Genomic DNA, 25670 nt, shown 5'->3' with positions numbered 1-25670 from the left:
GTTGTATCGATAATGGCTTCCCCCCATCAAATTGGTGGGCGCAAAAGTCGGTCAAGCTGCGATGTCGGTGGACAGTTTTGGGCAGGGTTCCATCCTCCTCCCTCCCCAGTAAGTGAGGTTATAAACCGGCCGAGGGCCAGTCGGAACCGTGATTCGTTGCGATGATACCAGTTAATTTTCAGTTGACGTAAATTGAAAACTCGTTCACGAACATATTCACAGATTTGAGCGCCGCACATGTGTGTGTAGCTGGTTTGAATGTCGTTGTTTTGGTTGTGGTGGTCAATAGTGGTTCGCCGGAAATGTGGGAAATCATATACAGTCCAGACTCGATTATTTGAAGACCTCAGGAAAATTTCACTTCGGATAATCGAATCACGAATTGTATTGTTTTTATCATATTTTTGATTGTCAAGCTTAAGTATGACTCCTAAACTAATCTAAAAAGAGTTAGCATTTTTAAAATCCAAGATGGCGGTGATGAAACATTAAAAAATACATTTTGTTATTTCATAGGCAATAAACTGTTCAAATGTGACTAAATACAAACCTTCGGATAATCGAGTCTGGACTGTATCCACATTTCTAGGCACAACTTGAGGTGAAATGTTGAGGAAAATCTCTTTTGAAAATGACTAGATTTATTGCTGAGCAATTTTCTTCGAATTCAGGAAATGGATTTAATTTGTAGGAAGAAGCTCTTTTGTGCCATTGCTTTACTGCCGCTCGAAGCTAGTCCGTTCCATATGTAATTTCGTCAATTTTTAGGTAATGATGCAGTTTGGTTCAACATCATGTGAACTATCAGAAAAACCAATTAATTTTGGTACTTTGTTCTAGAAAATCGAAGAAAATACACTCTTTTTGTGAAATTCTAACACGTAGCCTTTTGGGCGGGACAAATTTGACATGCGTTTTTCTCGGCTTACTGTTTTTACATATGGGACGGACCCGATTAGAGCGGCAGTTTACAAGTCTTCATACAATTTTGGCACCTGTTCATACAAAAACAATACGTTAATATTAGACAATTTGATTTTTTTAAAGGAATTTTCTGATTTGATTCAGAAAAAATAGTGAACGGAAAACGACACATTTGAGAAATTTTATGATATTTTCGAAAAATAGATTTCAAAAATGTTGGAATAAAGAGCAACATTTCAAAATGGTCAAATATCAATGTTCATAAAACAAATATAAAATATCTCTGAATGAAACAAATCAAAATGCAAACTCAAAAAGAACTGCTTAGGTTCAAAACAATGGAAAAAAAAAACTGACAAATATACAGTTCAGACTCGATTATCCGAAGTTTCGATGATCCGAAGTTCGACTATCCGAAGGTTTGTATGAGACTTCGGATAATCAAATCATGAACAAAAAAATGTTCTGCGACTCCATTTAAGTCATATTTGGATGGTTGATTGCATATTAAATTAAAAAAAAGCATTTTTTAAATATTGCATCACCAAAATGGCCTCCATCTTGGATTTAAAAATTCTCAATCACTTTATAGAAGCTTAGGGGTCATACAATAACAAGCCATAGTCTTCACATTTGAATGCAAAAACTATTTTAAAATGCATTTTACTCTAGTTCAGTTGTTTTACAATAAAAAGTTTTCAAAAATTGTAAGATTTGACGAAAAAAAAAATTTTTGCAGCAAAAAAAAATCGTAAATTTTCAAAAATTCATGAAATTGTTCAAACATGCTAAAAATGTCATGACACAGGAGAATGCATTTTTAATTGATTTCAGGTAATTGCAAATAAATTTCCATTGAAATTTAGAAAATTTTTGAAAAAAATTCTGCCCCCTTATTGTTCAGACAGGGAGTGGTGACAAAAACTTTAAATAACATTTGTAGCAGCCTAAAAGATTAAAAAAAGCATGAATTAAAAAAAACTGAGCAAACTTGAAAATTAAACAGTTTAAACAGTTTAAACAGTTTAAAGAATGGAAAACCGCACAAAATATTTGTTGATTAAGAAATGTTGATTATCTTTTTTTAACAATTTTCCACAAATACATTTTCAAGAACTTTTCATGTTTGCAAGAACGTAACAAACGTATTGAAAAAAAAAAATTTTTTTTTGCGAAAATCGTCAAAAAATGGATAGGACAAACTTTTTTTTAGAATTGCTAAATATGTTTGGAATTCATTTGTTTTACTAACATGAAAAAATGATCATTTTTAAAGAATTGAAAAGCACAATGCTCAAAAATGAGGTATTTTAATCAATTTCGACCATTCATTTGTCGACTTTTTCTCTCACATCCACATTGTTCAAAAGTAAGCCTGGAAGCGAGTTTAGATTCCGTGAAGAAAATCCATTACTTCCAATGTTTTGAGAATTGCGTTCATTATTTTTAATTTAATTTTATGTACATTGTAACATCATCAAAAAATTACATGTGCCTATCCGTAAGGTGGTAGATGGTGTCCTTCACTTTTGGGACAATGACTGTCAATGATGGTTCTGAATTCAGGCCCAGAAATAGTAAATTGAAATGAAAAAATAATCACTAAATGTAAATGCATCTACAAACAACACAAAAAAAAAACTTTTTTTTATTGAAACATTCTGAATCAAGAGGAGCGCGAGGAGCAGCCGTGGCTGACTGGTTACGGTGTTCGCTTTGTAAGCGAATGGTTCTGGGTTCGATTCCCATCTGCTCCCAACGAGAAAGTTAAGTACACAGAATTTGAAATGATGAATATGAACGAAAAATCAAAGTCGCTCGAGGCGGGGTTCGATCCCCCGTCCTTTTGGTTGGTAAGCAAAAATGCTAACCACTAGGCCATGACGACTTGGTAAGCTTGGACGGGAATTAGGAATACTATTACAGAGAGCGAATTGTGGCGCTATAACCACGGCAAATAGTGTCCAGGGCATTCGTGGAAATACAATGTCCCATCCCAGAGGGTCCCGGAGTACCAAACCTTCTTAGCTCCCAACGAATACAACCAAATCTCGGAGCGTATGGTGGTGTGTCCCCACGCTTCTTCCTCCCCTGTCGATTCAGAATTGTGTTGTTGTTCGAACACGCAGTGCTCAAACTCAACCCAATTACGAGTCATCTCTGCGATACCGCTTTACGCAGTAGGCCTGGCCGCTTTAACGCTTGTGATGTCTCAGTGCATTCTAATGCAATGGCACACTGCAAATGTTAATAAATGACAAGAAGAGTGCTAGGCGTCATCTAACCTAAGGCACTCTCCAGGATCCCTTCGAAAGATTGGCTGCGCTAGGGTCTGATTAGATTAGATTAGATTAGATTAGAAACATTCTGAATCAAGATTTGAATGTTTTTCTAAAACAAACATGGCCGCCAAATGGCCGGTTATGGATGATTCCTTCAAGAGCCTTAAAAATTACTCAAGAATAGACTGATGTTGTCTCTCCACCCTTAAAAGTTTTCCTAACAAATCAGGAGGTAAAAAAATTTAGCTAAAAAAATAATTTTCATTGAAAAAATAACTTTCAAAGCGACTGTTAACTATTTAGAATACATTTATGATGTTTATTTATGATTTTTTGAAATGAAATGAATATTAAGACATTTTAAACTTTTTAACAAATTGGGACTGAAGATCGAAAACAGATGTAAAACTTTAGGAATTGATAGTTCATAAAATGATTGATATTTTGTAAATTTGTGACTGCAGCATAACTGTAATAAATTATAAAGCAAGTTGTGATTCTTTTGCTGGAAAATTAAGAAATAAGCCTGGAATTTTTCACTTCTCAAAATCTAAATGAATTAAATTCAAAATTACTTACAGCCGGCTCATAGAATGTTTTGGGCAATTGGATGACCCCATGAAAAGCTGTCATTCCTCACCTGAAAAAAATGAAAAAAAAGAAAAAAGCACCGTATGTAGCAAGTTCTGTCACTCATTACTGCGATAAATGTCAAGTTCAGCCACAAAGAAAAGTGTCACCGCCGCCTTCGCATTTCAGCTTTCGGGGTACCGCTGTCAGCGTACCACCGAAAATTTTTCCTGTTTTTTTTTTGAGGTTACGAAAACTTGAAATGACCATGACGACCACTACCACCACCACTCGGCGTCATCGCCAGTGACAACAATCCCCCGACAAGAAGAGGGAGGATGAAACGTGTGCTTGTTAACCCACCTTCATCACTGTCGTCGAGGTCTGGTCTCGATTTTCTTAGTCGCAACAGGCTTAGTATCTCTGCTTTAACGGCGAAATTCAGGAAGACAAAACAAACGTCTACTAGTTACTAAAAAGTCAAGAGAGTAGAGGTGAGCGACAGGAGAGAATGATCGTTAACTGTGCCAAACAAACTAATCCAAGTTGGCGGATGCTGCGTCTCCACCAAACTAGATGTTTTAGAGCAAAATGTAGGCGCTAAGAGAAGAGACGGGATGAACTTCAAGTACATAACCTAGCAGCAGCAGCCGCATGGTAGCAGAGTGATGACGATCGAGAGGTGTAGCACATAAGGGTTAGGAGTAGCAGCACCACATGGGTAAGTGACGCTGTGTGTGTTCTCAACTCCGAGTGGAGCACTTTTCATGCCTCAAAAGTCTCAAAAACACAGAAGAAATGGAAACTGTAAAACGTGCACGAAAGCCACGTAAAATTACGTTGTTTTTTTCAACCGTGTAAAACTCGAGCTCTGAATCAATTAGGCTAGGAGGAGGCGCACGGTTTGTTATTTCCCATCTCTCTCTTTCTTCACATGTTTGTGTTTGCGCGTGTGTGCACTCTATGATGTTGTTATTGTTGCTGCTACTGAATGGTATGTGTTGCTCCTCCACCAGCGAACAGCAGTCTTGTGTTTTCCCAGTTGCGTCCGTTCGATTGGTCGATAAACGTGACGTCACGCGAGCTTCACGGCTTCACGGTCGTTCTCGTGCCTTCCGTTTCAACCCGTCCCCCAACTTGGGAAGCTACGGCACTAAACGGCAGAGGATTATTTCGTTCGACTCATAAACAATTAATACCGCGCCGGGCCACGTTTTATGGGCTGCATAGAGAAAAGGGTATAGGGGGGTCTTTCTGGATAAAGAATTTTTTTTAAATGACATTTTTTTAAATCAAGCATATTTTGCAAGATTGAGCGTCCTTCCAAGAAAAAAAAATGTCGATACTTTTGATATAAGTTTTAAACACAAAAGATAGAAAAAAACAAAGCTGTTTATTTTCGAAGATAAATATCACCATCTTTTATGCTAGCCATGAAGTTTAAATATTTTCTGAACATTCAAATCAAAGTTAACATTTCAAGAAATCCAAAACCACAAATCTGCAAATTTCACAAATAAACAGTCTGACTGGTAGTTCCTAAATTATCCTAAATTTGCAGGACACATTCTGAACTATATCTTACAAGCTAAAATACTTTCAGTTTAGAATTTAAAATTGAGGTTGTTGAATAATCTGAACATTTATTTATTGAATATAGAAAATAAATAAATCTTTTTTTAAATTTGTTTAGATATGCATCCAAACGGTAAAATCGAAGATGCTGAATGGGGTAAAACAAATTTCACTTAAAATAAGTAATTTTTCAAACTTTATAGCCCTCGGCCCTGGTCGAGGTCAACAAAGGCTTTTTTCATCTTTTCCGATCTATAGCCAAATTTTTTATTGGACATATAGATTATAACATTTCAACACAAAAATTAACGAATAAAAATCACTAAAGGATTTAAAAAAATACGAAATAAACACATAACCTTCGAATAATATTTGCAACGGCCTGAAATAAAAATTGTTTTTTTTTTTAATCTGAAATTACGCCAAACATGATTCCTATACCTTTCTTTTGTAATAGAGCGTCCAATTTCCCAGGGCTACCAATTTCCCGGGAAACGGGAAATTTTTAACCGATTTCCCAGGAAATCCCGGGAATTCCCGGGAAATTTTAAAATTATTGAAAATTGCTCTAATCTTAGTTCTGAATCATATTTTGCACTAAAATTGAATTGAAAGATCAACTAATAGCTTGACTGCATGTAAAAATTCATACAACTACAAGGAAATGTATATTTTTCTAATTTTTTAAGCTCAAATCGTACAATAAATCAAAAAATGATCTCTTGTTTTTTTATTGAAAAGTATTTTTTCATCAAAGTGTTTGGACAGTAAGTAAAATGTATCCATACCGCAATCTTAAATTTCTTTAAAGTTGCCTCTGTGACCAGTTTGAGAAAGTATGTTTTGACACATTAAGTTGAAACGAATAAAATCATTCAGAAATTATTTTTTTCATAACAAATAACTTCTCTAAACCAAATTATACTGATGTCAGCAGCTCTTGAACAAAATGGTTAAACTTTTAGGTTTTTCCTTAAAAATTTAACTTCTCGTGTTTGTTTTACTTCAAATAACTCAATGTTTTCAAATATTTGGAGCAAGTTTTCAAAACATGTTTGCATTTTTCGTGCACCTCTTAAACAATTTAACATGATTTAAATTATACGATAAATTGTCATCATACCACTACCACTCTTCGATTTTTTTTTTTTTTTTTTCAGGTTAAACCTTCTAACACCCATTGTTGCACCAGTGCTATATTTTTTTAATAAACAATTTAACATGATTTAAATTATACGATAAATTGTCATCATACCACTACCACTCTTCGATTTTATTTTCTTTTTTCAGGTTAAACCTTCTAACACCCATTGTTGCACCAGTGCTATATTTTTTTAATAAACAATTTAACATGATTTAAATTATACGATAAATTGTCATCATACCACTACCACTCTTCGATTTTATTTTTTTTTTCAGGTTAAACCTTCTAACACCCATTGTTGCACCAGTGCTATATTTTTTTGATAGAAATTTTTGAACGAATTGAAGTAATTCTTCTTGCAAAAACCTATTTGAAATATTTAATGATACCCATTAAATTTTCATCTAATTTAATCATGGTAAACAAAAACGTAAACTATTCGTATTGTTTATTTTCATTAATCTAGGTCCAGTTGCTTCAGAAACCAATATTATCAGAAATAAATCATGATATTAAATTTAGTTTCTCCATTTTCTAGAGCATTTAAAAAAAATGAATCCAAAAATATTGAGAAAATGTTAACTTCCGCTTGAATTTCGGGAATTCCCGGGAAATTTCTAAATTTCCCGGGAAACGGGAAATATTTTTTAACGGAAAATCCCGGGAATTCCCGGGAATTTTTTCCCGGGACGGGAAATTGGACGCTCTATTTTGTAATAAAGCCAAACAATATTCAATTATAGATTTGAGGGATTGACTTTTTCATTTAATCCAAATCTTATTCTAATCACATCTGTTGTTGGAGCCTGTAAGCTCTTTAACATTAAATTACTGTTTTTAATGAAGGCTATGAAGTAACTTCCCTTCAAAATTTACCGAAATTCATAGTAATATAATATTACTAATATTATAACATCTGGGAATGGTTACAAAATTTGGTGTTAAAAAAAATGTGTTACACTACCTTAAAATAAATTGTTATTTTCCATCTTTTTGCCTTTCTCAAACAAAGCAGGTTTTTTAAATCTAAATTTTAAATCATTAACTAAGCAAATGTTTAAAAATATAAGGAAATATTTTTTCCTGCAAACTCTTAAACTTTGGTGCCAAGGAACTGCTTATGATTGAAACAAAAGAAGCCTCACAAAATAATCTAAAATTATTAGTGCGTCCATTTCGGGAAATCTCGGGATTTTTTCCAAAACCAAAATTGAAAAAAAAAATTGTCTGGAAATTCAGAATTGGTGGTGGAAATTCAGATTAGGTCGTGGTTATTTTCCACATAACACCGCCATCTGGGGCTAATCAGGACAAATATAATAAATTAAACCAGTTGTTAAAGCCATTTTTTTTTGCATGTTGTTTTGCCAAACAACAAATCAATTAGTACCGTAAAACGGGGTGACTTTGATAGCTGGGTTGACTTTCATAGTTTTGCGATTTTTCCGCAAAATGAAGAGTGCCATAAAAATACGTAAGGAATGGTTTTGAAACATACTGACCGTGGTAGAGAAGTGTTCAAAGTACCTCAAGAAGAACTTTTCATAAAATTTTGACAAGTTTAAAAAGCTAGTTAACTATAGTTAAGAAAATGTTGATGAATGTAATTATTTAAAACTTCTCAAAGTGTCATGATTTTCTCAATGAACATGATTTTCAATCGGAAAACGAACTGCATTTTCGGATTCTTTGGACAATTTTTACTAGGAGAAGGTCAAAAAAGTTTGTAAGTAATAATATGATGTGTTTTTGAAACACAATTAAAAAAAATCTTCAAATTTATAGGCAATTTCAGTTGAACAAAACTCATGTAAAATGTGAAAACTTGTGATTCATGCTTCGGTTTCAGTATAAAATGCAATATAATTCGATAATTATATAAACAAAACTAGTTTTAATAAAATTCAGGCAAAATTCCGAGTTTTTAACAATTTTAAATAAAATTTATATGCATTTTGCTAAAAAGCTTATACATTTAGTTAACTTAACATAAACATTGATTTTTTTTTTCTTAAAAACTATATCAGCTACTTTAGTGATGGTACATTTAGCGCACAAATAAAGTTTGAACAACCTAAATATGATTTTCGACAAGAAAAACTATGACTATTAAAGTCACCCCGGAATTGAAACTAAGAATTTTTAACGTAACAATTTTTCTAAACATTATTGAAAAAACTTTTTTTCCGAAATAGTGCATGGACTTTGTGTGGTCTACCCCAGTACATGTTTTAAAAATAATAATCTCGAGAAAAACCTTACCTTCTAAAACAAATTGAAATCCTATCAAAGTCACCCCGGTTTACGGTATACTGATTTGTAAAATACTTTGAATCACACTGGACTAAAAATTGTGGTTAATTTAGAATACAAAGCTTAACAAAGAACAAAGAACATTTTTTAATTTATTTTAAGTTATCTAAAAATTGCTGCCCTTGTTTGGATTTAGTGTAGATTATCACCAATTAACAGTATTGAACAAATTCTATGAATTTTAGCTTGAAAATAAAAAAAAAATTACAACAAAAAATGTAGTACTGTTTCAAAAATTTAACGGAAAATTCAAAACCCGGAAAAATTACTCTTTAAACAATGAGGGCAGCAATGTTCAAAAAAAGTCATAAGAAAAAATTAGATTCAAAAAAGTTTAAATTCCATCTTAAATTCTTGCTCAAAAGAAAGTAACAAAAACAAAATAACCATTAATAAGGCCGTCGCAAATATACTTTCGAGGTTTATGTCGGTGAAAATATTAAGCTCCTTTTTTATTTTTTTTTACCTTTCATAATTCAACTTTTTTACCGAATAACCTTCTTGTACCCTATCCAAGCACCGACTAACAGAAAAATCCGCTCCGCTGAAAAGCTAAAAAGCACAAACCCGCACAAGCAAAAGAAAGTCCTGTCGGTTCGGGGAGGCTTTTCTGCAAGTTCCTCTCCGCACACCCTTCCCACTGCGTGTGGTGGAAGTGCTTCAGGAAACTCCCTAGGAAAGTGCAATTTACGACGACTGCCGGCCGGTTCGGTAAATGTCACTCTGTACCGGGTGGAAAAATCGTGTAAACGAGCCGAGCCGACCGACCTTCCTATTTCCACCCAAACTGGGACAATACTTTATGGGTGTCGCGTAAGGAGAGAGAGAAAAAAAGAAGTTTTTTGCTTTTCCTCGACCTCGGTTTCGATCCCCCGTATTTCAATGCCAAAGTCAAGCGAAAAAGGGCTCGACCTGTGCATAAATCGGGATTCTATTTTGAAAAGGGAGTATATTTTGGGAGAACGAATTTAGTGGCGTAAATATTCCGAATAGTACGAACTAATTTGACATAGAAAAGATACGCTCTTTTCAGAAAGGTGCCACGGAAATAAACTTTGCAATATAAATGGATACGAAGAAAACATAAAAGGTGGAAAAACTTTGAGACTTGAGACACAGGTTAAATAAACTAACATGTGACAGGGCAACACAAACTAACATTTAGCAGTTTGGGTGCAGGTGAATATATTATTATTATGTAAAATTACATAATATTTTGTGTAGTATAAGTTTCAATCATATTGATATTTTCACTGAGTTGATTATGACATCGACTACCAACAGCATTATTTTCTCAAAAGACTCAGTTTAACGCTCGGAAAACAAGCCATTTGAGCGTATTTGTAACGAGCTATTGTGTGCACAACTAACATTCCTGTAAGTGAAAACAAACACAAAAACCACGATCGCTCGATCGTCGTTGGCTCAACCCCGCAGAAAATCCTCTCCTACAAACACAACCTCAAACCGACAGATGCAAATTTTCCCGCACCGGCACATGTGTCTGTCTGTATGTGAGTCTCCTCTCGTGCGTTGCCTAATTGACATCTTCAGCGTGTACATGGCGAAATCTAGACGCGCGGCGTTCTGAACATCCCTCGTCATCAATCAACGCCGTGACCGCGTGGTCGTCGACTGTCTGTCTTTCTTTTCCTTCCTTTCCAAGCGCCGATCGCCGTCGCATTTTCACCCAAGTGGAAAATCATTAACTCCCTTAAAAGTCGCGCAGTCCCTCGGGAAGCAAACGCCCGCCCGAAGAAGTTCATTAACACACACCCAGTTGTGGAGTTGAAGAACGAAAGAACTGGCGCGGTCCCCTCGATGTCTGACGCGATCGAACGCCACGTGTGCTCTTCTTGAGGCTTTACGCGACACTTGAGATCCGTTTGAGATCTCGAGTTTGCTCGCGGTATGGCGGGGTGCGCTACCGGTTTAAGGCTACTGCACATCGGGAAAGTCACAACAACAGATTGACTCGGGGAAGATCCTCAGAAGAGAGTTGTGCTGGCACGGAGAAAATGTTGAAGAGTTTATTATTTAATTTTATTTACTTTCGTGAAGTTTTGAAGATAAAACCGAAATAAGATGACATTTAAACTTCCTCACTAGAGCAATTCTCTAATAATTCGGTATTTTTTTTTAATTTTAATTTTTGTATTTGTTAATCCGGCTGAAACTTGTTTGGTGCCTTTGGTATGTCCAAAGAAGCCATTTTGAACCATTAGTTTTTCCATATAATTTTCCATACAAATTTGGCAGCTGCCCATACAAAAATGATGTATGAAAATTAACAAATCTGTATCTCTTTAAGGAATTTTTTGATCGATTTGGTGTCTTAGACAAAGTTGTAGGTATGGATAAGGACTACACTGAAAAAAAAATGAAATACGGTGAAAAAAAAAATTGACGATTTTTTATTTCACTTGTTGTCACTAAAACTTGAATTGCAAAACAACACTTTTTTTTCTTTTTCTGATATGTTTGCCAACTTTTCAGATATTTCCAAAATGTGCAAAAAATCATTGACTGAGTTATTTTTTTTTTCGAAAAAAAATCGAAATATTGGTTGAAAAAATTTGTCATCTTAATTTATCGCTGTAAAATCGAATTTGCAATCAAAAAGTACTATAGTGAAATTTTGATAAAGTGCACCGTTTTTTAAATTATGGTCATTTTTAGGTACCTTTTTTGAATTTCAAATTTGAATTTAAGATTTAAACTAAATTGTGTCCTCGTGGTTCATAAATGGTCCTCAATTATTAGTTGTTGAACAATTTTTTCTACGATTTTTTATTTTTTATGTTTTAACTTGGATGAAACTTTATCCATACATTCACTATGTCAAACGAAGCAAATTTGCAAAATTCGTTTTTTTATACAGGTCTCCATACACTATTTACAAAAAAAAACACACACAAAAAGTTGAAGATCATAGTAGGTATTTTTTTAACATCGATGTTTTTAATGTTTTAAAGCAGCGATTCTCAATGGGGGTGCCTACTTGATTTACATGGCCTAGAAGAAGGTTGAGAATCGCTGTTTTAAAGGACCCAAAAAGACATATTTTGAGCAAGAATGCCAGAAGCACAGATTTGTCAGTGTTTCACAGACATTTAACTTGTGCCAAACATTTTCTGAGGTGCATAGGCTTTTAAAAAACTTCATTAAATATTTTTGTTTAAAATATGAACCAAAACTTATTTAGTTAGTCTAAAAATGCTTAAAACGCAGTTTCTGATTGATTTCCATGGCTATAAATTGATATATTTAAATTTTAGACATGCACAGACTATTTGCTGAAGTTATATTATTCATTTGATAGGATTGTTAGATCGTCAATCTTTTGGGCGTGTTGGAAAGGTCTTCTGATTGCCCACCAACGATGGGCCTCACGATAGATCAGGACAATCAAAATTAACTGAGATCTAGCCTCTGATAAGTGCTAAATTAACACTCAAGTGCTGACGGATTTTCTTACAAAAGCCATTTTATCACAAATTTCCGAAGTTTAGCTAAAATAGTTTTTTGAGGATAACTTTTGAAGTGCTTTTCTAAACTTCATACTATTAAGTAGGGTCTTGTGGGACTCCAAGACGAATCGAACGAAACCAAAATGGTCCAAATTGGTTCAACCAGTCCGGAGATAATCGAGTGCATTTTATTTTTCGGTGCACGGACTTAGAGACATACACACGCACTTACATTTGCTCAGATTTTTTTTTCTGGGTCGATATGTATACGTGAAGGTGGGTGGGTCTAGGTGGTCTAATTAAGACAGGGGTGCTCAAAGTTTTTGGAGGCCGGGCCGAATTTGAAGCTCAAATGAGCTTGCTGGCCAAATTTACAAAAAAAAGGTTGTTTAAAAAATAAATTACGTTATTTTAATGTAAAAGATTACATTTCCGTTATTTAAAAAAAAATTCTTTTCAAAATAATAGAAACCACAAAATAACGGGTTTCTATCGGTATTGTTGATTTTGTTGTTTCTGGTATTTGAAAAAAAAAGTTCTTAGCTGAAAGAACTTGTGTTTCCAAAAAAAAAAGTTTTGTTTTTATATTTCGAAAATGGTGGCGACATTACATGTTGAACAATTCTTCTATAAGTTAACTGTGGCTAATGAAAAATCGTTGAGATCCAGAATTTCAATATTTCAATGACAAAAATACTTTTAGAAAATGTTTAAACTTCCGTATAGTTAACCTGCAATCATTATTTTCAAAAAAAAAAGCGATACAACATTTATTTATTTCATTCTAATAAACCCAAACGTGCTCAATTCATTTAAATGCAAAGGAATACATATTTAATTAATTTCAGCTGAATGCACTTAAATTTCATCTCTATTTTTAAGCTAAGTTTCGACGAGAAAATATGTTTTGCGAATTATAAACTTTTTGTGATACTGTAAATCTAAATTGAATAAAATTTCGAGTATTTTTTTACCTGTTTCAATCCTGCTCAAAGTGATTATCAACGCAGGAAAATGCATGTTAAGGTTTAATTGATTGCAAGTCTTAGTTCATTGAAATTCTAAAATTTGTTGAAAAAATATTATTTGCCCCCTGATTTTTAGAACTAATATTGAAGGGGAGTAACATTAACTTTGAAAAATAAAAAAAATAAAAACTAAAAAACAAGCCATTGAAAGCAGCTGAAAGCATTTGCATGAAAAAAGTGTTTTAAAATGCATTTTACACTAAATTAGTTGTATTGCAATCATTAATTTTCAAAAAATGAAAAGTTTGATGAAAACAAGAAATTTGGCGAAAAAAAACTTAAACATCGAAAATTTTCAAATATTCAAAAGATTTTTAAATCAACTCAAACATGCAAAAAGTGATTCTAAACGTTTTTTGAAAAAAATATTTTTTTGCGCTCTGATTTTTCGGCCCAATTTTCAAGGGGAGGGAGACTAGAACTTCAAATTAATTGCGTACCAGCCTTAACGTGAAGACTTCCATCATTGTCATGATTTTTCGTTCAAAGGTCGCTTTCAGTATTTTGACAAAATTCCTTCAACAAGTTGTTTAGAATAGTGCCCTACACATGCTAATTCCTTTTGGTAACGATTATCCTATTCCTTGTAAAGTTATGGAAATCGTCATTAATTAATGATTGTCAACTAGGACGTCAATGACTGAGCCACAAAATTATATTAATTTTGAAGCACAATTGATTAAGATCAAAAATTCCTTCAGTGGCTTCAAGAAGGCAACAACCGGCACATGCTGATTCCTTTTGGTGCTGAAATTCGTTAAATTGAATTTAATACAGAATAATTTATAGTGATGATCATTTTTTTTCGATCCTTCGGATAATCGAGTCTGGACTGTACAAAGCATTTTGTGAAAACTGTTATTTCAAATTTAGAAAATTAGGCTTGAAATTTAGATAACTGAATTTTAATGCCCAATTTAATTGGTTTTGTTGCTTAATACCTACATATCTTTTTCAATCAAGAAACAAACTAAAAGTCAGAAATAAAAAAAAATCTTAGACTCGTTGATATTATGCCAATGTTGCCATTAGCATGACTGGGCTAATGTATGAAATTTGGAGACACTTTTTTAAAATCAGATTGAATAAGTGAGTTGCTATTTCGAAGGTTATTTTTGCAATTTTTTTCCTTCTCTGTCTAATTCGTTCTCCTTAGTACCAGTAAACTCTCTCCCCATTTTGAACAAATCAGCTGTTGAAAGGTAGTCCATATCTCAGCTCAGGATAACAACTGCACCAATGTAATTGTTAAAGCAACCTAATAAAATGAAATGAAATGAATAAGTTAGTTTAAAGACGTAAACCCAAAATATAAAAAAAGTTAAAATAATTTTATAAGAAAAAAAGTTACAGTTTATTCAATTAATTTAGATTCGCTTTCAATTTAAGGATTACACTTTTTTCAACGTGTCCTAAGCAAAAAAAAAGGTACGACCAGCTTCCAACAATTTGTACAGCATTACGTTAGTTACAGTCAGTAGCGCACACCCGAATCGTTTTGCATCTGCGTCGTGATGTGTGCGCTCAAGTCTGACGTATGTGCGCGCGCGCTGCCAGCCTCAACGCGCCATCCCACACGTCACATAAGTCATCGCTCATCCTTAGAAAGAACCAGTGAGAGAGAGAGAGAAAACTTCATGCGGGAAATTAGGGGAACTAAAGCGAGGAGGAAGGGCTCACGACAGACACGTGCGACGACGTCGCTGGCTTCCGGTGTTGTTTGTGCCGCCGTCTGGTGTTCTGCCCTTTTTTTTTACTTTCCTCAAGATTTTCTAAAGTGTGCAGCAGCAGCAGGGAAAAGTCTTGAGTTTTATGAGGGCGAGAGAGAGAAGGGGGAAAGCCTGTCATAATCGAGTTTAAAAGGCACTTTCTTCTTACTGTCTGTCTCTCTCTCTCTATCTGTGTGTCTTCAAGATGACATTGTGCGTACTTTTAAATTAATGAAACGTTGAGGTTTTCAATTTCCCGTCGCGACTTTCTCCGTAAAAGACGCACACACTGGTTCTGGTTGAGAGATTTAAATCAAGGGAAACATCAATTTAATAATTTTGAGTTGGTATCAAATGACGATTTGTACTTTGTGTTTGACAAAGATAAATTCTAATTAAAAAGAAATTGAAGAAACCAGTATTAAAATTATATCAATCACATTAAAACTTCCAACGAAAATAACCGGCTAAGAAATTCTTTAAAAAATCTCATAAATACTGATCATGTTTGCTTTAAGTACCCACGAGAAAAGTTCTAACAGAAAAGAAAACACAAACTAGCACACACCAGATCCTGGGCCATTAATTATTCATTTGTTTTAATCAAATCATCATCTTTTATCCACCTCCTCTCTCTTTCTCTCTTCTTCTGTTCTAAGCTCTCATTTCCCGCCACGAATTTTTCCCCGACTTGAACCTGGGGCTGCGTGTGGAAAAGCCAACGCATCTTTCTCTCTCGTTTTTCCTCTCGACCAACACCATTTGTTCTGCCGGGCAGCACCGTCCGTGTGTTGGCGTGTGTAATGAAATTATTACGACTTTAACCAAAACGGCGGCAGCTGCAGACTAATGTCTTCTTCGTTTTTCTTCGTTCACTTGGGTGTCCGCTTTTTCCGCCCAAAAGGCGAACTGCCAAGCAGCGACTCTTGATCAACACACGAAGATTCGGCAGCAGCAGCAGCAGCAGCCACGTCAGAAGATCTGGGCCCCTGGCCAACAAACGAAGAAAAAAAAATGGCGGGATTTAAGCTCCAACCGGTTGAACACAGAACAACATCTCTCTCCTCCTTCCCAGTTTGAGAGGCGGGGTGAGGAAAATGACTTACTCAATGATTCACCTTAGCCCACCAGTTTTTCCCTACCGAGGGTGATCCAACTGTGTGCAAGTGTACACACTTGGGGCTTTAGTCATGCAAATCGGTGGTTAAGGGGTGCAAATCACTTAGCAAAACATGTTTGTAAAATATTATTAAATATTTCGATACTGGTGAATTGAACATAACAGATAATTTCCAGAGTTTATTGATTCAAACTGCAATTTTGGTGAGAAATTCTGACTTATTTGAGCCTAAATCTATTTTTTTTTAAATAAAAAAGTTTCTTCCATTTCTCGATATCGACTCATGGAGAGTTAGTTAAACACTAAATTAAAAAAAAAATGACAACTTGAAATGCTTTCAAAATATTGTTCAAATCATTGCTGGTAGTTATTAGCTCAACATCAACAGATCAACATCACTTTAATTTTTGGTATCAAATCTAAAATTAATTTTTTGAATAAATTTTTAAAATTTCTCATAAAAAAACTGTTTTTGAAATTTTGTATCGATTCATTAGGTCCAAATTTGCATAATTGATTCCTACATTCGAATTTGGAATCATAGAAAAGTGATATGCAAATATTTGAAAATCTGTATCTTGAGAAAAGGCTTTTATGATCGATTTGGTGTCTTCGAGGAAGTCTAAGTAAAGCAGGTATCATACTAAGCCAAAAAAACGCTCATTTTGACAGTTTGCCTGCCTGCTTTGTTTGTATACTTTTTTGCAGAAACAGAAACCTGCATACATTTTGCCTTGTTTGCGAGTTTGGCGAACTGTCAAAAACGAAAGAATGCAATTTTGTTGTTTCTTTGTAATAGTCTAATACCTGCTTAATAATTAGGCCTATTCGGAAAAAGGTACACGGAAAACAATTACCAACTTGTTTAAATTAACTGTTTGGCATTTTTTTAATATATATTTTTTTGAACTAAGAATCAAAAACAACTTTTATGAATATTTGTGTTTTTTTTTAAGTTAAAGCCATTTTAGGCTAAAATTTTCAGAAAAAAATATTTTCGGTTGTTTCAAATATTGCCCATCTCTGAAAAAAAAATATTAAAAAAGCTTAGAAAATTCTCTACAATTTTCTCTTTTGGACAATCTTGTTCCGACTTGTTGACCAAAAAATTCGTTTTAAGCCCTTTTAAAATGTTCACAAATTTACCTTTTCAAAAAAAAGTGCAGATATGAACGCTGTTAAATTCATTTCAACAAAGCACGTACGATCAAATTTTTGTTGAATATAATCAACGCCGATTTTGCGTTGAAACAAACCTTGATTTTCGCCATTCCACAAAAATCTTGTGTTGTCTTGAAAAAGTTGCTTTGGCCTTTAGCGTTGATTCAACTATAATTACGATTTTCGAATCAACAAAGCGTTTTGTTATTACTAATATGCCTTTTTATTCTGCGTTAGTACAATAGAAAAAATAAAACAAGATTGGTATGATTTTTGTTGTAAGCTATAATTCAAATTATTTTCGAATCATAAGGTATGTAAGTTTTCCAATTTCTTGGCCCAAAAATTCCATTTAAGAAAATGTAGCTTATTACTATTATTATTAAATGATTACTAATATTTTGTTTTTTTTTTTAATTAAAATAAAAGATAAAAAAGATGAAATTTCAAATAAGATTGGAAAAAATGATCTATTTAAAACACGTTTTTTTTTTGTTTTTATATTAGACATGTTAACCTCTTTTTTCTTCAACATTTAGGTTGAATTATAACATTGTTACATTTATATTTGCTAATATTAGCAAAAACTACCTGATTTTTTTTTTTTAATTCAAGAAAAAATATTAAATTTGAATGTTATTAAAAAAACCAAAATGCAAAAACGAAAAAAAAAGAATTTGTTATAATCTAATACCTGCTTAATAATAAAGGGGTTTCAAACAAAAGTACACGGAAAAAATAGCAATTTATTAATTAACTCAGAGTCAAAAAGCACTTTTGTGAACCTTTGATGAATTGGACCTATTTTGAATTAAAGTCATTTCTAGAATAAAATTTTCCGGATAAAAATATTTTATTATTATTATTTTTTTTTTTTATAATATCCATCCTTGTTCATTCTTCGAAAAAAAAGGAGAAACTTCGAATAAATTTATTTAACACAAGTTTCACATTGCTTGTTATATAGGAAATGTTTACACCTTTCATCATTAACATTCAGGTTGAATTTTAACATTGACCATTTATAAGCAAAAAAGTCAACTTGAATTTTTTTTTTTTTCAAAATTCAGGAAAAAAATAAGGGCAAAAAAAATAAAAAAAAAAGTTACAGGTCACGGTGTCAACATTTGAATGAAAAAAAAGTTTTTAAATGCATTATACATCGTCTGGGTGTTTTGTAATCATAATTTTCCAAAAAAATTTAAGTATTGACGAAAATTTAATTTTTGTGCGAATTTTGTTTTGCGGGGCTGAACATTGTAATTTTATAAAAATTCAAAATATATTAGGACGAGCCCAAACAAGCTAAATATGCATGATTATCAATGCAGAATAAGGCATTTTAGATTGTTTTGAGCTTATTAGATTTATATTTCCATTGAGATTTTGCAGCTTTATGAAAAAAAAATTGCTCTCTGATTGTTCGAACCAATTTTGAAGGAAGCGACATAAATTTTGAAAAATATTTGCAACGACCCAAACAAAAAAATATTTTTTTGCTTTTGGGTGTTTTTGAAAACGTCTTCACTGCCCATTTTCGCATAAATTTCCCATATGCAAAATCAGCAAGTTGAGAAAATCGCAAGGGAAGTTTGTCCCACACTTAAGGCTACGTGTTAAGTTTTCGCGAAAAAAAAATAGATTTTCTCCTGATTTCTAGAAAAAAAAAGTACTGGATGTTATAGGCTTTTCTGAAAGAGCACACGATTTTGTACCAAACTGCATTAATAACTCTGAAGTGATGAAAATGCATAAGGGACATTTATTCGTTCAGGGACAGTTCAGGAGTTTACAAACCCAAACAAAAAACTCCACAAATTTTTATTACACCGCGTTCCTAGAATCGCGGGGCAAAAACTTAAAATAAAATTTGTTGAAACCTCATCATATATAACTCAGAAAAAAATCCTCAATGTAACATGTATTTTTATGGAATTTCACCTGTTAAGCTCGATTACGCATTAAAATTAGGTAGAACTACATTAAAAAACCTTCTTTACTGTGTGCAGTTTATGGAAATTTGTTTGGTATTATCAAGCAGGGACATACATAACATGCAAAAGAATATAAAACTTTCCTGCAAATTATTTGGTCATCAAATATAATAAAATCCAGCAGCTATTTAACCAATTTAAAATATAAAATATTAAATCGTTGATAAATTGTTCACATAAAAATGATGAAATGAAAAAAAATCACTTTAATGAAATTTTTACGAAGATTCAGAGATTTCAGAGTAGAGGGATTTTTTTAAATGCAATATATAGATACTTATATTATAATCATCAATGTAAAAGATATTAAGATATCACTTTTGCTAACACTTTTACCTATTCCTGTCCAAGAAGCTGACATAACCCCTTAATACTGACCAAAGCGCACTCATAACTGCAAAGTCCGCACACACAGTTTGAAATATGGCCAGGCGGGTCGTCCACATGTAATTGCAAAGCAAACTTCAATGGTCAACCGCGTGGTTAGGTGTGGTGTGAAAACTCCCAGTTATGATCTAATTGGATTCAAACAATTCCTGGCCGAAGCCATTACACCACGCACACACCTTGCTGGTCGGAAAATTGTAAAGTTTTTCCCTTCCTCCGAAGGTGGGGTTGAGTGGGTGGGTCGGAGGAAGCCATCGATCAGCGGCGCACAAGCGCCATCTTTTTTCGACACTTCTTCTTACCGTTTTGTTGACGACGATCCTCGTCCGCCGCGAGCCAGTCGTCGCCTTTGAGTCAGTGGAAAAAAAAAATCTTCCTTTCGGGTTTGGGGAGCACTACAAACACGAGACACAAGTTGAGGGTCTAGTCGGTACTGATTTGCCGAACGCTTTTCCTTCGCTATTAATAGAATAGCAGCTCTTTCTCACCGCGTGGTCGTCGTCGTCGATTCTTCGGGCCGGGTTCCGTTCAAGCCACGATCGTGACTTTCTCCCAGAAGACCAAACTGTTGGCGATCGGTTGGGGCGAGCGCTTTTCCGAGAGGTTTCCACGCCGCGAAACGAGATTTTTCACGAAATCTCTCACGAATACAGCCGCAGAGATTCTTCTGGGGTTGAGGATCGTCGGCGGATGGAGCAATGGAATGAAGAGAAATGGGTGGACGGGACGGCAATACAAAACATTCGGGTTGAGCCGGCGATCGGAGGTGTGGTGTGGGCAGGTGGGGAGTCGTTGGTCCCGCGGCGAAGGGAAATGGATCGTTTCCGCAAGATCCGGGAACATTGAAAATTTATCTGGTATAAAATGGGCAACACTTGATCACAAAAAGAAAAAATAATCAAACTTCAAGAAAGTTGGGACTAATTATGAAACACTGAATTTTTTTTCAGAAATTGAGATTTTATGAAAAAAAATAATTTAAAAATTCTATTCAACCCTCAAAAATCAAATCAAACCATCCACATTAACGACCCCCGGGTCTTTTGTGGTCTCTATTGCAAGTTTCTGCTCGAACCTAGGAGTCCGAAGGCTTGAATGGGAAGAGCACCCAAACCTCTTTTTACTCAAAGGAACATTCCACCCCAGTGTTTGAACTGACGACCTTTGGATTGCGAGTCCAACCGCCGCCAGCGATTCCACCGGAGTAGGCTTGGTTTGGTGTGTTGTTTGTACTTATGGCATGGAGACGACTCCTACACCTGGAATGACTTAACGGCCTACAACCAAGGCCGGGACCGACATTTTACTTCCTCATCCGATGGAAGGTTGCAGCAGATGAGAATCGAACCCAGAATCAACCTATTTGTTTGTTTAAACCCTATTTGTTCTGAATATTCCTCAACAATACCCACAACTTTGCCGAACTTGATCGAAAAATTCATTCAAAAGTTACAGGTTTTCGTATATTTGCGTACCATTTTTGTAAGGCCAGCAGCCAAAATTGTATGGAGACTTGTATAGGTGAACCAATGACACAAAATAGCTTCTTTGGTCATAGATAGGAAAGACCCCAAGAAAGTTTGAACAAAATAAAATAAAAAACAAAAGTAAATTTTTTCAAGGTTTTCCGCATTTTAGAGATTTTTGAGCCAAACAATCAAATCGAGCCAAACATTTCATTAGGGCACAAAACCAAAAACCGCGATTCGAGAAAATCGCTTGCAAAAAGTGGACAACTTGTTTCAATTCCTATTTTAAAAAGAAGCTTGACTGTTGGTATTTTTACTGATGATACTATAAAACACATCATTATCCTCAACTCTGCTTAAATGCTTCTTAATTTTTGTTGATTTTCGCAATAAAACTCATAAATTAAGAAAATCTCGTTATAAGGCCCTTTTAACTTTCCGACTGTTGTTCATAATGGGCCCTTTCTAAATGCAATTTCGAAGAGAGCTGAAAGGGCACTAAAGCGCTGTCACCGCATTGTTGTTTGGAATGATGTTTACGGGCCCTTTTGTTTAGTTAGAAATAATGAGGAATTCAGTAGAAATTTTGATAATTGGTGAAGTTTTGTGATTAAATAGTATAAATAAGGTACGTGAAACATAAAAACTCTTCAAAAGTGTACTGAACAGCAGCCTCGGGACCGTATTAAATATTGTTCTTTTGACGAAGTTTTTCTCTGCAGAAATCCTTGGTGAAAAGTAAACCAAACTTTTTTTTGAGGTGAATTAGTGTTAAGAATGCATGAAAAGTTCACTTTATAACACAAAAAGTTCCTTAAGTACGAGAAACTAACGAAAAATAAAAAGGCACATTTGAACTTTTTTTTTGGTTTGCAGTGAAAATGGTTATGTGCCCTTTTGTGTTTTTGATTTTTTCAATAGGAAATTGTTTGTTATCAATCTGATTCTTGGAGGGCATGTAGGGAGTGTACTTGTTGCGAACGGCGGAGGCAGGTTGAACCGGGCACCGGTTCTGTGAACGGGGACAAATCAAACACCAGATTTCCACACGTTACAAAACTGCAATTTTTATTGCGTTAGTACAAAAATACAAATAATTCACAATATCACAATACTCACAACTTCGGTGTTTTACACAGCTGGGATTTGAGATGATTCTCCAGCTGCGCCCGCACTGCCGCTCGTCACAAACTCTTGTTTTCTTATGTTCGCTGGTCGAGCAACAGCACGGGCACCGGTCGATCGTACAACAACAATTAAACGAATACAAAGGTCTTCACCAGCAGCGTCCGAGGGGCGCGTCAGTCTGCGTTTTATACGCAACAGTACTAATGAATGGAATAGTGGAATAATCCCGAATGTTTACGTTTTGGTTTTGTGCCCTAATGAAATGTTTGGCTCGAAATTGTCCTACAATTCCGCAATGTTTTGAAAATATTAAAATTTTCTAAATTATTCTATATGAGTACAAATCGAAGCCAAATTTGGCAAAGATTTTCAATTCTCAAGAGGCTTAAATGTGGAATACTAAAATTTTCACAACACACCGTACCTTTTTGAAAATACATAGTCAGATTTTCTGCATATGTATTTGGTTTTTTCATAAATGTTTTAGAAAATATTTAAATTTTTATATTATGTATTAATCTGGTACAAATTTTATTTAAAGTTTTTGTATTTTTTCAGAAAACTTCAAAATTTTAATGGAAATTTAAGTGCAATCAGCTGAAATTGATTAAAAATGCATTTCACTGCAATTAAAATCATTTTGGGCATCTTTGGTTTGATTTAAACATCTTTAGAATTTTAGAAAATTTTCAATGTTTAGTATCGCAAAAAGGTTTTTTTTTGCTATTTTTTGTTTTCGTCAAATTTTCCTTTTTTTTTTTTTTGAAAAATAATGATTGCAAAACAACTGAACTAGCATTTTAAAAACACTTTTTGCATTCAAATGTTGGGACAATGGCTTGTTATTTCGATTTTTATATTTTTACAACATTTCCGGTCTTTTGATGCCCAAATTTGATTTGTTATTAAAAAAAGTAACTTAATATTGGTAAAATTTAAGCTTTTTCTAACAAAAAAGACAATTTATTGAAAATACATAAGACACGTTCTCCGGCAATGTACACCTTAGGATGAAATTTTGAAAAGCGTGTATGAGATATTTGGATATTTTTCCTCGATTCTAGACTACTTGAAGCTTCAAAAATCATGGTTTTCATTAAATTTATCATTTGAACATCATTATGTACAGGTTGGTTAAGTTATGCATCAATTCGTGATAAAATCACCGTTTTAAAACATTTTTCTAAAAATTCCTGGTTTTCAGCGAAATAAAATCCAAAAATTATTCTTTTGATTGCATTTTGTAGGTTTTTAAATGTACTAAACGGAAATGTCATGGATTTGCAGTTTATCTTAAGTAAAGTATTTTTTCAAACTAGTGTAAGTTTACCATTATATTGCGTTGCAACGTCACGAAAAAGGGGAAGTTGTTTATGCCAACAGAAAACTAAACATTCAATCATTTTGATATTTCGGATGCTCTTTGTACTTGGAAAGAGCTTTCAAATGCAACCTAGAGCGACTAAATTGGTTGTCTAGATCCAAAGTTATAACAGGTTTAAGTTTGCGTTGCAACGTCACGAAATTTTAAATCATATTGGCCACATGGTAAAAATGGTGAATGCGTAGTTGGTTGTTGAAGATAAAAGGATACTAAATATTATATATTTTTTATATAATGTTTCCGAGTATATTTACAAAAGAATTGTACATGGGTCATTCACAAATTCCGTCACTTAAGTTTGTATGCAACTCGAAAAAAGTAGTATTTTATGAAACTTGTTGAACAAATCAAAATATACCGATGTTCACAAGTGGGAAAAAATCTAAAACTTTCAAAAAAGTAATCACGTGTTTACTGAATGGCCCCTTTATGATTAACTGATTTACGTGAGGGTTCATTCTAATACAACGCAACGATTTTTTTATCCCACACCCTTAAGTAGGCCAAATTACAGTGAAATTCACTTAACAATGAAAATCACGTGATTCGATTGTTTTTTTTTTTTTTTACAAACTTTTGTCACGTTGTTGTTGGACGAACCCTTGCCTAAATAAGTTGTATGCAGCGTTTAGTAGTTCGCAATTAAAAATGTTATGTTGCGCAGGTAAACAGTTTTATTATTTCCTCAAATTTAAATCAAAAAGCACAAAAGTCAACAAAATAAGTTACGTTGTTTGCAGATCACCCCTTAGGGGCCATCAACAAACTTTATGGGCCCTTTATTTATAAATTTCAGCCCTCCTGAAAACTTGAAGCTCCTTACCTCCCTTTTTAAACTTTTACGTGTTTTGTTGATTGCCCAAAACCATTGAAATGTTAAGGGAGCGTTCTTGCATTACGTAACAATACGTTTATATTTTTAGGCCCCCTCCAGCCCCCGGTAATATATTTCCGATACATTTTTTTGTATAAATCCTCGACCCCCCCCCTTGATATTACGCCATTACGTAATGCATGGACGTCCCATTACATAGATAGAGGAGGGGAGAGGGGGGGGGGCGGTGTGTCCTTCGTGATAATGGAATAATACAAAAAAATGAAAACCCTTTGGAAAACTTCGTAAATCGTACTGCTACTGTGAAAGCGGTATAGGGGAGGGGGTCTAACATGGGCGGGTGAAGCAATTCACATGTCCTTGTACTGTCTATTAATGTCTTATAATAAAATCTTAACCTCCAGTTGTTCAAAGTAACAAAAACTATGATTTATTTTGAAACTAAAATTTCGTGACGTTGCAACGCAACGAAAAACCCTGTTTTCAAAAACAGAGCGTTGCAACGTCACGAAATGTAAATGGTCTTTAAAAATCGAGGTTTAATTTGTTCGAAAAACTAATGATTGCATTCGATTTGTTGGCCAATTTTACACTAAACTCCAAATTTGCCGTTTAACAAAGCAGTGTTAGTGCCGAAACATGAATTGGGTCTGGATTGAGAAAAAGTCCCGCGTTGCAACGTCACGCTACATATTCCCCTCTCAAAAATAGAATATTCGCTTAAAATAATGTTTCAATATTGTTTATTATAGGAAATTTAATGTACTTTCCGAATCTGTAATAACATCTGTACCTTTTCAATGTATTTTTTGAGTTACAGCCGAAATACTGAAAAAAGAAAAGTCAAAGCGTTGCAACGTCACGGCGGAATGTGTCATAAACAACTTTGCATAGTTTGATACCCATATTGTTAATTACGAAAGTTTGAGTGTTTTGAAAACGGTATTTGGGATACTTTTTTTTTTGTATGAAAATCTAGGTGCAAAAAAATGATATAAAAAATTCAGGTATGTATCACCCACTTGCATGCAAATCCAAGAAAAACTTTCTTGATGAAAATTCACTACTTTTTCATTTTCATGGTTGAAAAATAAACTAAGTTTTTGTTGTAAAAAAAATAAAAAATAATTTTATGAAAAAAATCAGTAAATAAATAAATAAAATGTTAAAAAATACT

At 34.0% G+C, this 25670-nt stretch overlaps 1 protein-coding gene across 13 annotated transcripts in view; it reads right to left on the bottom strand.

Moving 5' to 3' along the window:
• The window catches only part of LOC6030964 (myocyte-specific enhancer factor 2), a 132348-nt gene that overhangs the window by 54884 nt on the left and 51794 nt on the right, over positions 1-25670 (bottom strand). For 12 of the 13 annotated variants that reach the window (XM_038259502.1, XM_038259513.1, XM_038259505.1 and 9 more), the window contains exon 3: positions 3786-3846. The exons of the other annotated variant lie outside the window; for it this stretch is intronic. The gene's annotated coding sequence lies outside the window, so the exon portion shown is untranslated. The remainder of the gene's footprint in view (positions 1-3785; positions 3847-25670) is intronic. 13 annotated transcript variants of the gene reach the window in all.

The sequence above is a fragment of the Culex quinquefasciatus genome, chromosome 3, assembly GCF_015732765.1.
Source record: "Culex quinquefasciatus strain JHB chromosome 3, VPISU_Cqui_1.0_pri_paternal, whole genome shotgun sequence".
NCBI classification, from domain to species: domain Eukaryota; kingdom Metazoa; phylum Arthropoda; class Insecta; order Diptera; family Culicidae; genus Culex; species Culex quinquefasciatus.
Note: the sequence above shows the minus strand (reverse complement) of the source record. Positions and strands in the feature narration are given on the sequence as shown.